Source organism: Pelophylax lessonae, assembly GCF_965119305.1.
Source record: "Pelophylax lessonae genome assembly, chromosome: 12".
Lineage (NCBI taxonomy): Eukaryota > Metazoa > Chordata > Amphibia > Anura > Ranidae > Pelophylax > Pelophylax lessonae.
In genome coordinates, this window is record NC_138779.1 from 120,560,971 (window position 1) to 120,576,386 (window position 15,416).

A 15,416-nucleotide genomic window follows, 5' to 3' on the forward strand; every position below is an offset into this window, starting at 1 on the left:
GATGAACACAGAACGTGGTTTAGAAGCGAGACTGCTTGAGCGCCCCCATAGCAAGAGACTAGCTATTGGGGGGCACACAACAGGGGGGAGGAATTGGGACAGCCGGCTGAGGACCCAAAAAGAAGAGGATCAGGGCTGCTCTGTGCAATTCAATCACCATTAACATGACATAACATACCATAACATAACATGTTTTTTTTTTTTTTTAATTTCTTCCTTTAGAATCACTTTAAAGAATATTTTTTTTTTTTTTTAAATAATGTGAACAAGTAGCATTTCTGGCAGAAAATACTCTGTATGTCTCTTCTACATTAAATGCTTCTTTCCTGCATGGTAGCATTCTTTTTTCATATTGTACATTAACAGCACATGTGCAGATAAGAGTATAATATTGGCATGCCATGGGTTCCAGGACAAAATTATTCCAACTCAGTCATGATCAGCCAATTGGGATCAAGAAATAATGGTAGAGGGGTACTGGACACAGGTTTTCACAGGTCATCAAACTGCAGACAAAGTCTTCACTTAAAGTCAGAAAGCTTTTTACCTTAATGTAGTCTATGCATTAAGGTTTAAAAACCTTCTGCCTCCGGCCCCTCCTCATCTGAGCCCCATCTCGATCCAGCAATGTGCATGAGAGCAGAGCAGCGGCTCTCTATGGTCTCTCTCCTCCTCCTGTTGCTGTCAATCACAGCCAGTGAGCTAATGGGGAGAGCAGTGGGTGGAGCCAAGCCACACTCTGTGTGTGAATGGACAATCTCCATTCTTAAAAGCGTTGCTTGGGAGTGAGCCTGCCCGAGTGCCCCCATAGCAAGAGGCTTGCTATTGAGGGCACTTAGCAGAAGGGAGGAGCCAAAATCGCCAGCGGGGGACCTAAAAAGAAGAGGATTGGGGCTGCTCTATGCAAAACCATTACACAGAGCAGGTAAGTATATGCATATGTGCATGAGAGCAGAGCAGTGGCTTTCCAGGGTCTCTCTTCTCCTCCTGCTGCTGTCAATCACAGCCAGTGAGCCAATCAAGAGAGAGCAATGGATGGGGCCAAGAGGGTGGCTCAGGAGTGAGCCTGCACGAGTACCCCCATAGCAAGAGGCTATAAAACGCAGAACGGGGATCTGCCTATGTAAACAAGGCAGATCACGATTCTAACAGGGGGGAAGGGATGGATTCTGTGTTCCTGCAAAACAGGGACTAGAATCTCTCTCTTCCACTAGTAAAAGCAGCATATCCAGTACCCAAACACTTACCAGGCACACATTTAACCCTTTGATCGCTCTAGATGTTTAACACCTTCCCAGCCAGTATCATTAGTACAGTGACAGTACATATTTTTAGCATTGATCACTGTATTAGTGTACTGGTTTCCACAAAGTTTCAAAAGTGTCAGTTAGTGTTTGATTGTCCGCCGTAATATTGCAGTCCCGCTATAATTTGCTGATAACTGGCATTACTAGTATTTAAAAAACAAAAAATTCCAGTATATATCCCATAGTTTGCAGATGCTATAATATAAACCAATCAATATACGCTTATTTTGATTTTTTTTTTCTTACCAACAACATGTAGCAGAATACATTTTGGTCTAAATTCATGAAGAAGTTTGATTTTTTTTCAATTTTTATTGGATGTGTTTGATAGCAGAAAGTAAAAAATACTGTTTTTGTTTTCAAAATTGTCAGTCTATTTTTGTTTATAGCTCAAAAAATATAGAAAAAAGCAGTGGTGATCCAATACCATTAAAAAGAAAGCTCTATTTGTGGGGGAAAAAAATATTATTTGGATACAGTGTTGCATGATCGCGCATTTCCCAGTTAAAAAAACGCAGTGCCGTATCGCAATAAGTGGCCTAGTCATAAAGGGGGGCGGGGGGGGGAATCTTCCAGAGGTCAAGAGCAAGAGGTTAAAAATGTCTCCTATATATAATGCAAACATTTGAGCTTTTGAAAGACTCTGTCTTATGTTTGTCATTATTTTGTTTGTTTTCAGTATAATGTTACTAAAGTATCGCTCATTAATTAGCAAATATCAAAGCAACCAAACAGTTAACATGTCATGCAAGAGAAACTGAGACTCAACATCTCTTCAGCCCACTGGCAAAAGCAGTAATGCTGGTCAGTAAAACTGGCAGGGAACCAGAACGTACACTTAGGAAGATAGATTGAAGTCACTTTCAGAAACAGACACACAACAGCACAAGCCAACCAAACGCACAGTCTGCTCTTCACGTGAAAAGGTGAGGAAATGGAAAATCAACAATTCTGTTTCATTTTTATGTAAATGTTTAATGATGATCTAGTAAAAAAAAAAAAATGTTTTTCATACTTGTAGGAAAATTATGTTTAGCAAACAGCAGGATGTTTTTAGAACGCACTTTGCCGTAAAAGATTTAATATGTTTGAAATTGAATTTGACCATAGCAATGTACTAAGAGAATGATAGCAATGTTCTAATATGATGATTCATTCCTAAAATATTAAATAGAGAGACTTTATTCTAAAGCCACTGTAAAGCTGCTCCGGTATATATTAAACGACTGAAGCATTTGCATCCAAATTGTATATAATATTTTGCATGCTTATGCTAGATTGTTGACATGAACTAGACAATATAATATACGCTAGAGAGGGGGGAAAAAATGTGATGATGTTAGCTAGCGGGAGTTCCAAGGTTTTATGTGTACTTGAGTCTCTTGATCAAACATGACATTATGCCTAATGAAGAGCCCTCCAAAAAGTAGCTTTAAAAGCTTGCAACTTAAAGCTACTACTTAACTAATGAAGGTATCATTTTACTTCTACATTTTTCCTTCTCTTACAAGTGACTAACAACATACAAGTATTTGCTGTTGAAATTAGCCTCAAAAGCTGAGCTGATTGGGGTCACACTATGATTTAAATGGCAGCTAATTAATAATCAATTAAATCTGTGCAAGATTTGTTTGATTTTATTCTTTATACATTTATTTTTAGACCAAAGCAATATAAGGATGTGTTGAATGATCTTGCATATATGAACAAATTTATTTCATTTTTTAGCTTTGATTAAAAGGCATACAAGTCATAAACAAATAATGTAATAAAACAATAAATATAATACCACTGCACAAACCTGCAATCCAGTGAAAAGGATTCTACAAAATGGGTAGTATGTCTTCTAGTTTAGTTTGGTTAGATGCTATACTATACTATATTATACTAAACCATAATATACTATACTATGCTACACTATGCCAATATTATTCCCACTTGATTGTTCTTTTAAAGTTGTGCTGTAAAGTTTCTTTAAAAAAAGGTTAATATTTGTTCTTCTTTAGTTTGAGCAAAAATACTTTTAGGAATATATATATATATATATATATATATATATATATATATATATATATACATATATATATATATATATATATATATATATATATATATATATATATATATATATATACATATATATATATATATATATATATATATATATATATATATATATATTTTTTTTTTTGACATGCAAATTCTGTGTCCGGTACATTTTAGACAAGCATCCTCCAAGCTCGAAAAACAATAATGCAAACAAGAATTCTGATTTTTTTGCAAGGCTTTTATCAGGCATTGGTGGACTGGGTTCAGCTAGTTACGTTCACTACATACAGTTGAAAAGGCAGCAAACGTTTTGCATCATATGACAAAAGGACTATTTGTGCAGGAAAAATTAAAAAAAGTTTTGTTTAAATTATTTGTATTAGTTTAAAAGTATATTTAATATTTTAAAAACATCCTCAAGTCTACCTGCATTTTTACAATTATTTCATTTATTTCAATAGTGATTGTCTTTGTCACAAATGCACTAATACGGCTACCATGACCTCAAGCATTTCAATAGTGATGCAAGGATCCTGACCTATGTATTAGTTTTGCTAGACTAAATTTAGTGCTGTTGGGCTGTAATCAGTTCAAATTGATAGTTCTGCTTTCCTCGCGTTCCAGCACTGAGCTCCAGTAACTTACCTGACAGGGGCATGCTGGCGTGGGCACTCAGGACTCTTTCCCAGCATCTCTTGTAGGGTGCCCAGGCTCCCACATGCAGTGATTGCCCCTCTTGCATCTCTCCCCCCTGAGCCTGCATACCACGCATAACTCACTGAGGATCCTCCTCCCTGACTTCGATGTATATAGACAGGAGGAGGAGAAGCCGGGGAGGAGGGAAATTAAACTGCAAGAGCCACGCTGATTATCACACGGGAATGCAGGTAAAATAAGCAGTTTATTAACAACAATAAACGCACAGCAAGAGTGAGGAAGTGAGAGCAGGAACAAGCCGGGGTCAAGTCCAGAAGTAGGTAGTCTACCGATGCCACTTTACAGGCACCCTAGGAGCACCTGGTTATGTGTTTATGTGTTTATTACTGATGCCAGGTCGTCTGCTGATGTGGGGTCGAGAGCCTGGAGAGTCATCAGCCAAGCAAGGTCATACACGGAGGAACAGAAGACTGCTAGCAGAGATGCACCTTGGAGCACAAATGCAAGAGCAAGGACTGCAACCCATCAGGTGATAGATATAGTCATCTATGCAGCATCATCACTGTGCGACGCCCAAACAGCAGACAAGTGATGATGCAATCATTTATAGTTTATAGGAGGCAGTAGTCTGCACATGTCCAAGTTGGCTGCCAACAGGAGGGCAAGGTAAGACCTTGACAGTACCCTCCCCTCAACAGCCCCTCCTCCGCAGAGAAAAAATAGTTTTCTGAGGAAAGCGAGCATGGAAAGGGTGGGAGCATGAACATCAGCGGAGGGAACCCAGGAGTTCTCCTCAGCGAGAATCCAAGATGCTGCTAACCTCATATTACTCATGATTGCCCACAGGAATGGGGCGAGGGCGAGGAAGTGAAGAAGTATAGTGATTGCAAATCAGTGGCTTCAAAAGTGACACATGAAAGACATGGGAGATGCGCATGCCAGGAAGATGCGAAAAGGCCCAACAAAATGGGGTGCCAGTTTTGGAGTGGGCACCCTGAGGTTGAAATTACGGGTCGACACTGACACCCTCTCCCTGACCTGGTACGATAGGAGCAGATAAACGTCTCCGGTCTGCCTGGAGCTTCTGACATTGTGTAGAGACTCGTAAAGACTCTTGACTCTGCACCCAAGAGGAATGGAGGGTACGAAGATGATCTTGCACAGCCGGGATGTCCTGTGGGGAGAACGACTTGGGTAACACAGCGGGTTGGAACCCATACCTGGCCATGAATGGAGACATTCCGGAAAACTCCACCCAGGGTAGCAGATCAACCCAATTGTCTCGATGGTCAGAGATATAGCAGCGGAGAATTTGCTCCAAAGCTTGGTTGGAACGCTCAGCAGCACCATTGGACTGCGGATGGAGAAGGAGAGTCGAATACCCAACTGGCGTGCCAGAACCTAGAGACAAACTGGCTCTCACGGTCCGAGACAATCTTCTTAGGCAACCCGTGTGAATGGAAAACCTCCCTGGCAAACACCAAGGCAAGCTCCTGAGTGTTAGGCAGCCTCTTAAATGGAACACAGTGGCACATTTTGGAGAACCGGTCGACAATCATGAGGATAACCGTGTAACCTCAAGACACGGGAAGTTCCACAAAAAAATCCATTGCCAGGTGAGACCAGGGATGCCCCCTCTTGGAAATGGGAGGCAGTAGGCCCAAGGGAAGGTGTGAAACAGATTTGTTCTGGGCACCGACTGAACAAGCAGCCATATACACAGCAACATCAGTGCAGAGAGATGGCCATCAGAACTGACAGGAAATAGCCCAGGACATCTGGTCCTTACCAGGATGACCGGCAGTCTTGGAATTGTGGTAGGTGCGCAACAGTTTGATGCGCAACCCCTCAGGTACAAAACATTTGCCAACAGGTCTCTATGTGGGAGCATCAGGTTGGGCAGCCAGGATATGATCTGAAGGTATGACTGGAGTCGGCACGGAGTCCTCCCTGGACAACTTAGAATACTGGCGAGACAAGGCATCAGCCTTAACATTCTTGGAGCTGGGCAAATAGGAGACCACATAATTAAAATGAGACATGAATAAGGCCCATCTGGCCTGGCGGGGTGTGAGCCTCTTGGCCTCCGAGAGATACGGCAGAATCTTATGATTGGTGAGAATGAGAACTGGAACCGCAGAACCTTAGAGCAAGTGTCTCCACTCTTTGAGAGCCAGGATAACGACCAAGAGCTCTCTGTCTCCAATCGCGTAATTGCATTCAGCTGGAGACAGCTTCTTGGAGTAGAACCCACAAGGAAGTAAGGGTACATCAGACGCTGAGACAGAAGGGCGCCTACTCCCGTCTCAGACGCATCAACCTCTAAGCCAAAGGGGCAAACCAGTTTGGAATGAGACAAAATAAGAGCCGAAGAGAAAGCAAACTTGAGGGCCTCTAAATCTTGGATGAAAGCAGGCGTCCAATTGTGGGAATCGCTGCCCCTCTTGGTCCGATCTGAGATAAGTTTGGCCAAAGAGAAAAAGTTCCTGATAAATTTCCGATAGTAGTTGGCAAACCCAAGGAAACACTGAATGGAATGGAGACCACTGGGGCAAGGCCATTGTAGAACAGCCGAAAACTTCATAGGGTCCAGGGCGGCTTTACAGCCAGGTGCCAACTGCACATGCGTGAGTGGCGCTGAGCTCTCTGACTCAAAGTCTTCTAGGACCTGTCCTGTGTCCCAGAAGACTTTGGGAAGGAGAACTTCTGCTTCTGATTGCCTAAGGTGACCGGAACGGAAGTGGGAGTAGGTACCTGTCAAAATTGGGTACCTGCTCCGCCCCTCTTCCTAAAAAACTCAGTTTTACAAACAGGAGCTGGTGAGGAGGCCTTAAAGTGGAAGTTCTACTTTTGAGTGGAACTTCGCTTTAACCTCCCATGTTCTTATCTGCACAAAGCTTTCTTTCACTCTCTTCACCACTCCTATTGACTGATAAGAAGCAGTAGTGGGGGAGTGAAGGATATTGACACTTATAAATGTGGGATGCATGTGACTCCCTTCCCATCCTTCCCTCCCTCTTATGTGACAACGCTGGCACTTACTGCTTGTCAGAGTACTGTCACATGGAGCAAGAATAGAGTTAAATAACCTGTGTAGATCTGATCCATGACTTGGAGTTTAGACAGAGCCTCAACTCTTATCTCCCTGCAGCTGGGTGGAAAGGCAGGAGGACAAAGGGAAGGTAAGAATATGCTGTTAGGGAAGGGGGAAAGGTACGGGAGTCTCCTGAGTTTTCCATCATGTTCAAAGAACAGGTTCACTTTAAAGTGGACATGGTTTTATAATACAAAACAGCTGAAATTGCAAAGTATAACTAGTTAACATTTTCACCTAGTTATCTTGCAGTGGGATAACAACTTATGTGCAGTCAAGTGTTTGATACCCTTGCCACTTTAGTCAATCCTCTGCACTGCAATATGTCAAATGACTGCACAGGCTCCACACAGTAATGATCTGAAAGCTTACATTGCACTACCGAAGCTAAGGATTTCCCCTTAGTTGTGAAAAAGTACACACAAGAACAAAAACACAGGCTTCTCTACATGTCTTTTTTACAGTGATATGGGGAAAGCATTACATCTCTTTTGCTGAAAGTATGTCTTTTTTTTAATTATAAAATGGCTATACTATCTGGTCTCCAGACCAGCCTACTCACCTTTTAGGTAATCTGGTATCTATAAACAGTTTTTGCTTACCTGCTTGGAATGGAGAATAGATATATTCTTTTTACTATTTCTGATATATGAAAAGCCTTATGTGACAAACTGTAGGTGAGCCTTTTAGTCTGGTATGAAAATAATTTTAAAGGCAGCTTCGAAATTCACAAAAGGACCTAAGAGTACCTTCCCCAAGTTTGTAGAAAAGGAGATCCTCAAAGTGTTTCTGGCAGTTGAGATAAAGTTTATCCATCACAGTAATCAATTTAAAACAGCCAACATGTTTTTCAAGGGGCCCTATTCATCAGCGTTTAATGATACTCAACTGGAAGGGAAGGTGTGGGCAAAAAGTCTGGGAATTGGGGAATTATTATTTTGAAAACAGCAAGAGATCTGCTTTGCTGATTTAGCAGAAATTGTCAAACCATTAGGGAGGAGGTCACTTGGAACCATGAAACGCAATGGCTGTTTTTAAATAATTATTGTAATAAATAAACGTCATCTGGACTGTCAATAATACCTTGGTACTCTGGGTGTCCGTTCACACCACACAAAATTCCTTCAGATCCTTTCCTGGTACGTTTTTGATGCCCTCTGATGCATTTGTATTGCTTTTTTTGATGCGTTGCCAGATGTATTTCAAATGCTTTTTTTCTTCTTTTTTCCTATTTTTTTGTTGCTGTACTGGAGTCCGGTGCGTTTTTGATGCATTTTTTTAAGGTTTTTACCACGTTCCAGTATAATTCTGTGCAGGAAAAAAGCAGCATGTTGTACTTTTTTTTTCTGGAACGGAAAAGCAATGGAACGCACTGCACTGGTGTGAACTATGCCATTGGAACCCGTATAACCTACTTTATACGCATTTTTGATGCAGAAAAAAGCACTGCACTGAACGTAGTGTGAACGGGTCCTGAAATAAACTTTGTTTTGCATAAAGTGTCAGTACCAATAGGTTTTTCACAGTCACCTGTCAAATCTGTCTTGCAATTTCGAATAATGATTGATGATATATCAAACCACGAGTAAAGAAGTTACACAGCACAGATTTTTAGAAAGTAATCTCACCCCACATGCGAGGAGCTTTATGATATCTTGCAGATATCTGCAATAAGGTAAGCAGAGTAAAGTAGATCTTTAATAAAATAAATATGTGACTGCCATTGTAGTTGCAGGTGTAGTTGTAGGTGTTGGCTTTGGGCGCTGGATCCCAAAGTTTTTGGTTACCTTATAAAGAGTCCATAGGTTCAACATACAGTATTGCATTCGCAATAACAATAAACATAAATAGTAAGGTGCTAATAAATGGAAATCTACAGGTAAGGCTACAAATTGTATACATGTAAATAGTCCATATAAATGTCCTTGTAAAAGGAGATATACGTTCCCTCTACAGGGCTGGCCTTCAGAATGGGGGAGTAGAAGCTGTTTCCTCAAACATGAGAAGAAAAAACAAAGAAAAAGGCGCCTCTGAGTGTAGACTGTAAGTTAAAATGTATTCCAAATAATAGTAAGACTCACAATGGGGGTGCACAAGAAGAAGCATATGGAATGTGTTGCCCAATAGGACATCCTGAGGAGTAGGGGCGGTGATGCCCATGCTGGTGCCATGTCTCTCTCTCGGGTCCTACTGAATGCGGCCTGGAAATCAAGTAGAATGAAAACCACAGCTGGGAGCGAGGGCTGAGATGCACGATGGAGAGCAGCGTTGCTCCTCTGACATCACAAGTCTGCAACGCATTTTGGAGCATGCGCAGTAGATGTGAAAAGACAATGGGCACTCCTTTGTCAAGCTGATCACCTTCTTCTTGTGCACCTCCATGTGAGACTTACTATTATTTGGAATAAATATTAACTTACAGTCTACACTCAGAGGCTAAATCGCAATTGACTAAATTCCCAAATCACTAAATTGCATTTCAGACAGAATGCATATTATACAGAAGAAGGAGAGCATCGGTTCTGTGTGCAGCAACCCCCTCAGCCACCCTAATACTTATCAGAGCCTCATCTCGATCCAGTGATGTTGCACGAGAACCTCGGCTGCTCGGGACTTTCCCTCCTTATTGCCTGAGCCACACTGTCAACCAAAGTCAGTAAGCTAATGAAAAGAGAGGTGGGCATGGGCCGAGCCACAGCTCCATGTCTGAATGGACACACAGAGCAACGGCTCGGCTCAGGTGCCCCCATAGCAAGCTGGTTGCTGTGGGTGCACTCGGCAGGAGGGAGAGGCCAGAAGAACTTGAGAGGGACCCGAGAAGAGGAGGATCAGTGCTACTCTGTGCAAAACCAACTGCACAGAGCAGGTAAGTATAACATGTTTGTTATTTTTTAAACAAAAAAAAAATAAGACTTTAGTAGTACTTTAACGTTCAAATATGCCATCTTTATGACAAATTTCTGTCACAAAGACAGAGAAGGTATACAGCTGATGATGCGGTCCCAGGTGCACTGTTTTCATGAGGAGGGGGCATGCTGCCTGGTAAGCTGTGCACTTCATAGGTATTGCTAGACATGAGCACAAGGGGTATGTGTCCTGCTTCCTGCATGACTGCTTACAGAGCAATTCACTCTGACTGTCAGTAACTTGCTCTATTCTATAATGGAGGGATATCCAGCCTGATTCTTGCACCTATAGTTGCAGTCTCAATGCCCCAATGTCATTCTGCGAGACACCCTGGATGCAGAGGTGTTGGAGCTGGTACTGAGGTAAGTACATGTGCACATTGCTCTTAATGACCACCAATGAAGGGGGGGGGGGTGCGCAATAACCATTGACCACCAATATAATAAAGGTCTCAGTGACCACAATAAAAATGGCACACACTGATCACAATAAAGCAAGCAAACAATGACCACAATAAAGGGGGGACATGCTCTCCACAGTAAAAGGGTCACATGCTGATCACAATAAAGTGGAACACACTGGCTACCATAAAGGAAGCACAAGCTAACCACTATAAATGGGGCATGCATTGACCACTAAAAAGTGTGCACAGGCTGGGCACAATAAAGGGGACACACTGTACACCATAAAGGGTTGTACATTAACCGCCATAAAGGGGTACATACTGACCACCATAAAAGGTTGCACATTAACCACCATAAAGGTACACATACTGACCACCATAAAGGGGCACATACTGACCACCATAAAAGGTTGCACATTAACCACCATAAAGGGTTGCACATTAACCAAAAGAAACCCAAAGAAATTCTTTAAATATATCAACAGCAAAAAAACTAGGGCAGAGCATATTGCACACATAATTAACGATGATGGGAGGATGGTTACAGAGGACACTGAAAAAGCAACCGTGCTGAATGCTTTTTTCTCGTCAGTCTTTACACAGGAAAAGGAGGGGTACACTGACCAAGACTGTATGGTTAGTAGTAATACACAGAAATTGCCACTATGGCTAACAGAGGGTGAAATCAGGGAAAGACTGGATAAACCTAACACAAACAAATCGCCAGGCCCGGATGGCGTACATCCGAGAGTACTCAAGGAACTCAGTAAGGTTATATCTAGACCACTGTTCCTGATCTTTGCTGACAGTATTAGGACAGGAGATGTACCAGGGGATTGGAGGAAGGCTAACGTGATTCCGATATTCAAAAAGGGCCAGAGGCATATCCCGGGAAATTATAGGCCTGTCAGTTTGACATCAATAATATGTAAACTTCTGGAGGGGATGATAAGGGACTATATCGTAGAGTATGCTAAAGACAACAACATAATCAGCAGTAATCAGCACGGGTTTACAAATGGGCGTTCTTCTCAAACCAAAGACAGGGGCAGACCAGTGGATGTGGTGTACTTGGATTTCGCTAAGGCGTTTGATACAGTTCCCCACAAGCGCTTAATTTATAAAATAAGGTCTGCAGGTATCGACAGCAGGGTTTGCTCTAGGATACGAAACTGGCTAAAAGGACGTGTCCAAAGGGTGGTAATAAACAGTGCATACTCAGACTGGTCTGAGGTAGTAAGCGGGGTGCCCCAGGGCTCAGTCCTGGGACCAACCTTGTTCAATTTATTCATAAACAGCATTGAGGACGGGATCAGTAGTTCGTTATCAGTTTTTGCAGATGACACAAAATTGGCCAGGGCAATAACTACACAGCATGAAGCAGATATCCTACAGAATGACCTGGACAAAATAACGGAGTGGGCAACGACATGGCAAATGAGGTTTAACGGGGAGAAGTGTAAGGTTTTGCACTTGGGGACTAAAAACATAAAAACACAATACACATTAGGAGGGGAACCCTTGGGAGAATCAAAAATGGAGAAAGATCTGGGAGTCTTGGTTGATGATAGATTAGGCAACAGCATGCAATGTCAAGCGGCAGCTGCCAAAGCCAGCAGATTATTAGCATGCATAAAGAAAGGGATGTATTCCAGAGATAAGACTATAATCCTTCCACTTTATAAAACTCTGGTCCGACCGCATCTGGAGTATTTTGTCCAGTCTCAGGAGGGATGTGTTGGAGCTGGAGAGAGTCCAGAGAAGGGCAACTAAACTGATTAGGGGGTTGGAGGACCTTAACTATGAAGAGCGGCTGCAATCGCTCGATTTATTCTCCCTGGAGAAGAGACGTCTGAGGGGGGACATGATAGCAATTTATAAATATCTTAATGGGGATCTCAGCTTAGAAAAAAAACTGTTCATTCGAAGGAATTGCATGAGGACTCGAGGACATACAATGCGATTAGAGGAGAAGCGTTTTAACCTCAGGCAACGAGGAGGATTCTTTACTGTTAGGGCTACAAGATTTTGGAATTGTCTACCACAAGAGGTGGTTTCTGCGGGAAGTATGGTGGCTTTCAAAAGACTCTTAGACTTATATCTCAAGGATCAGGACATTAAGGGCTATGTGGGATGATTAAGGCTATGTAACTATGTAACTATTAACCACCATAAAGGGGCACATACTGACCACCATAAAGGGGCACACACTGACCACTATAAAGGTGCACATACTGACCACCATAAGGGGGCACATACTGACCACCATAAAGGAGCACATACTGACCACCATAAAGGAGCACACACTGACCACCATAAAGGGGTTGATTCACTAAAACTAGAAAGTGAAAAATCTGGTGCAGCTCTCCATAGAAGCCAACCAGGTTCCAGACCTTTTGTCAAAGTTTAAAAAAAACAAGCTGAAACTAGAAATGGATTAGCTACCATGGACAGCCGCGCCATTTTTTACACTCTCCAGTTTCAGTAAATCCCGTAGTCATGACTGCTGACTTTTTACGTGTTGCACATCACATATATCTGATCATACTGATATACCACTTTGTGAGTCCCTGACCCAGAGCAAGTATAAAGTCAGAAATCCTTATATGAAAAGTTGTTTCACGTTAGTAAGTCTGAAGTAAGAGACAGCCAGTCAAATAACATTTTTAGATATAGAGGTTAGTATGGGCAGCCTTTATATTTATTTTTGACAGATTTGCTTTAATGTATAGTATATTTTCAGTGTGTGCATATTTTGAATTATTATTGCAGTGTTTAAACCTATTTTAAATGATTTAATGTTTAAATGCAAAGCATACATAGAAACCAGCTTTATTACAAATCTTATTAAATATTAAATTATTAAAGTGTAATTAAACCAGACTGTGAAGAACTCTCATTCCATGCTATATAACAGTGTTCGTGCTCACAAAGTAAAGCATTTATTTTGTGCAGAGTGAAATATACCTGGTTAATTGTGCCTTCATCTGTCCTTGCTATATTCTCTATGTCCCCCAGCTGGTGTTCTCTACAGAGCATGCTCAATTTTAGTTCCCTTCTAAGCTCTTCATTTTCTACTTTTACTTATCTGTGCAGCCCAAATGATTATAGAGTCACACATGTGGACATACACACAGTGGCAAATAACACTCCCCTCCCTCCTTCCCCCTCCATGTCCTCCTATTACTAAACACTATGGGGGTGGGATAGAGCATGCTGATTGATTACATTCACTAAGGGACTGAAAAAAATAATTAGTTTTAATATAAATCAAAATTAAATATATCAAATGTAATTGCTAATACATGTAAAGTAAAAAAGGAGCATTGGATGCAGATGCAGTCTAAACAAAATAAAAGCTAGTGTCAGTTATCGCTGCCTACACCAAATGAATACATAAAAATATACATTTGATGTTTAACTGAGATTTATTTGGAGCTGTAAAACAGTTATTTAATATTAATAGTCTAATCTGAATTGCTCTTCTGAAACTGTCAGTACTGTGAGTACACATGATACCCGATGCCTCCTCTGTAGTTCCCAATCCCTTGAACTCAGAGGGAGGCACCAGGAGTAGTGCAGAGAGAGGGAGGGGAAGAAGGAGGGGGACTTCCAATGGCAGCGCTGATCACAGACTGTAGGAAGGAGCACGGAGCTTGAGCACATGACTGGATAAGGAGGTAAGATCTAATGATAAGTCTGTGTAAGGCAGCAGTGTGATGCAGAGTGCAGGGGGTGGAGGCAGAGGGGGCAGAGAGCCAGAACATTGTGTGTAAAAGGCAGCAGCATGTTCAGGGGGAGGGGGGCAAAGAGTCAAGCCATTGTGTGTATAAGGCAGCAGTGTCATCCAGGGGGAGGGGGGCAGAGAGCCAAGACATTGTGTGTATAAGGCAGCAGTGTGATCCAAGGGGAGGGGGCAGAGAGCTGCAGCATTGTGTGTACTGTTTAAGGCATGTCAAATTCATGTTATTGGTCTGCGTGATTCAAAATTGTGAGTTCAGTGGTCCGTGAGGTCTGAAAGGCAACCACTGATATATATGGTTTATGTGAATAAATTATAGCAATTAACACATTTCTGTTTAGTATCTTTTTATTATCATGTGCATCAAGCTAATCGAATGTTTTAACCCTTTGTTTACTAAGATACATTTATAAATGGCATGGTAAACAAGGAGTTTGTATGGTGGCAGCAGCGTGTTCAGGGGGAGGGGGGCAAAGAGTCAAGACATTGTGTTTATAAGGCAGCAGTGTGATCCAGGGGGAGGGGGGCAAAGAGTCAAGACATTGTGTTTATAAGGCAGCAGTGTGATCCAGGGGGAGGGGGCAGAGAGCCAAGACATTGTGTGTATAAGGCAGCAGTGTCATCCAGGGGGAGGGGGGCAGAGAGCAAAGATATTGTGTGTATAAGGCAGCAGTGTGATCCAAGGGGAGGGGGCAGAGAGCTGCAGCATTGTGTGTACCTTATAAGGCATGTCAAATTCATGTTATTGGTCTGCGGGATTCAAAATTGTGAGTTTAGTGGTCCGTGAGGTCTGAAAGGCAACCACTGATATATATGGTTTATGTGAATAAATTATAGCAATTAACACTTTTCTGTTTAGTATCACTTTATTATCATGTGCATCAAGCTAATCTAATTTTGTAACCCTTTGTTTACTAAGATACATTTATAAATGGCATGGTAAACAAGGAGTTTGTATGGTATTGATTTTACTAGCCTATAAATGATTTCAGATAAAAGTTATTATTTTTATGGGGCTCTGAAGGTGTGCCCCCTTCCACACCACCAGCTTTTGTAGTGAGAGCAAGAGGGGATTAGGAAACATGCATTCTCCAAGTCTCCTGGGACTAATGAACCCTGAAGCAACATGTATTACGTCACTTCTGGGGTCACAGCTATCATTCCTCGATTACTGCAACCAAGGATGCAGCTAATTAAGCACAGGCTGTGCTTGATTAGTTGCAGTGGAGTGCACAGGGGATATTGTGTGTCTAATAG

General features: G+C 41.9%; 1 protein-coding gene across 1 annotated transcript in view; it reads left to right on the forward strand.

Moving 5' to 3' along the window:
- Nucleotides 1-2,094: 2,094 nt before the first annotated feature.
- The window catches only part of LOC309568223 (serine/threonine-protein kinase SBK2-like), an 86,848-nt gene continuing 73,526 nt past the window's right edge, over nucleotides 2,095-15,416 (forward strand). The window contains exon 1 of the mRNA XM_082273886.1: nucleotides 2,095-2,233. The gene's annotated coding sequence lies outside the window, so the exon portion shown is untranslated. The remainder of the gene's footprint in view (nucleotides 2,234-15,416) is intronic.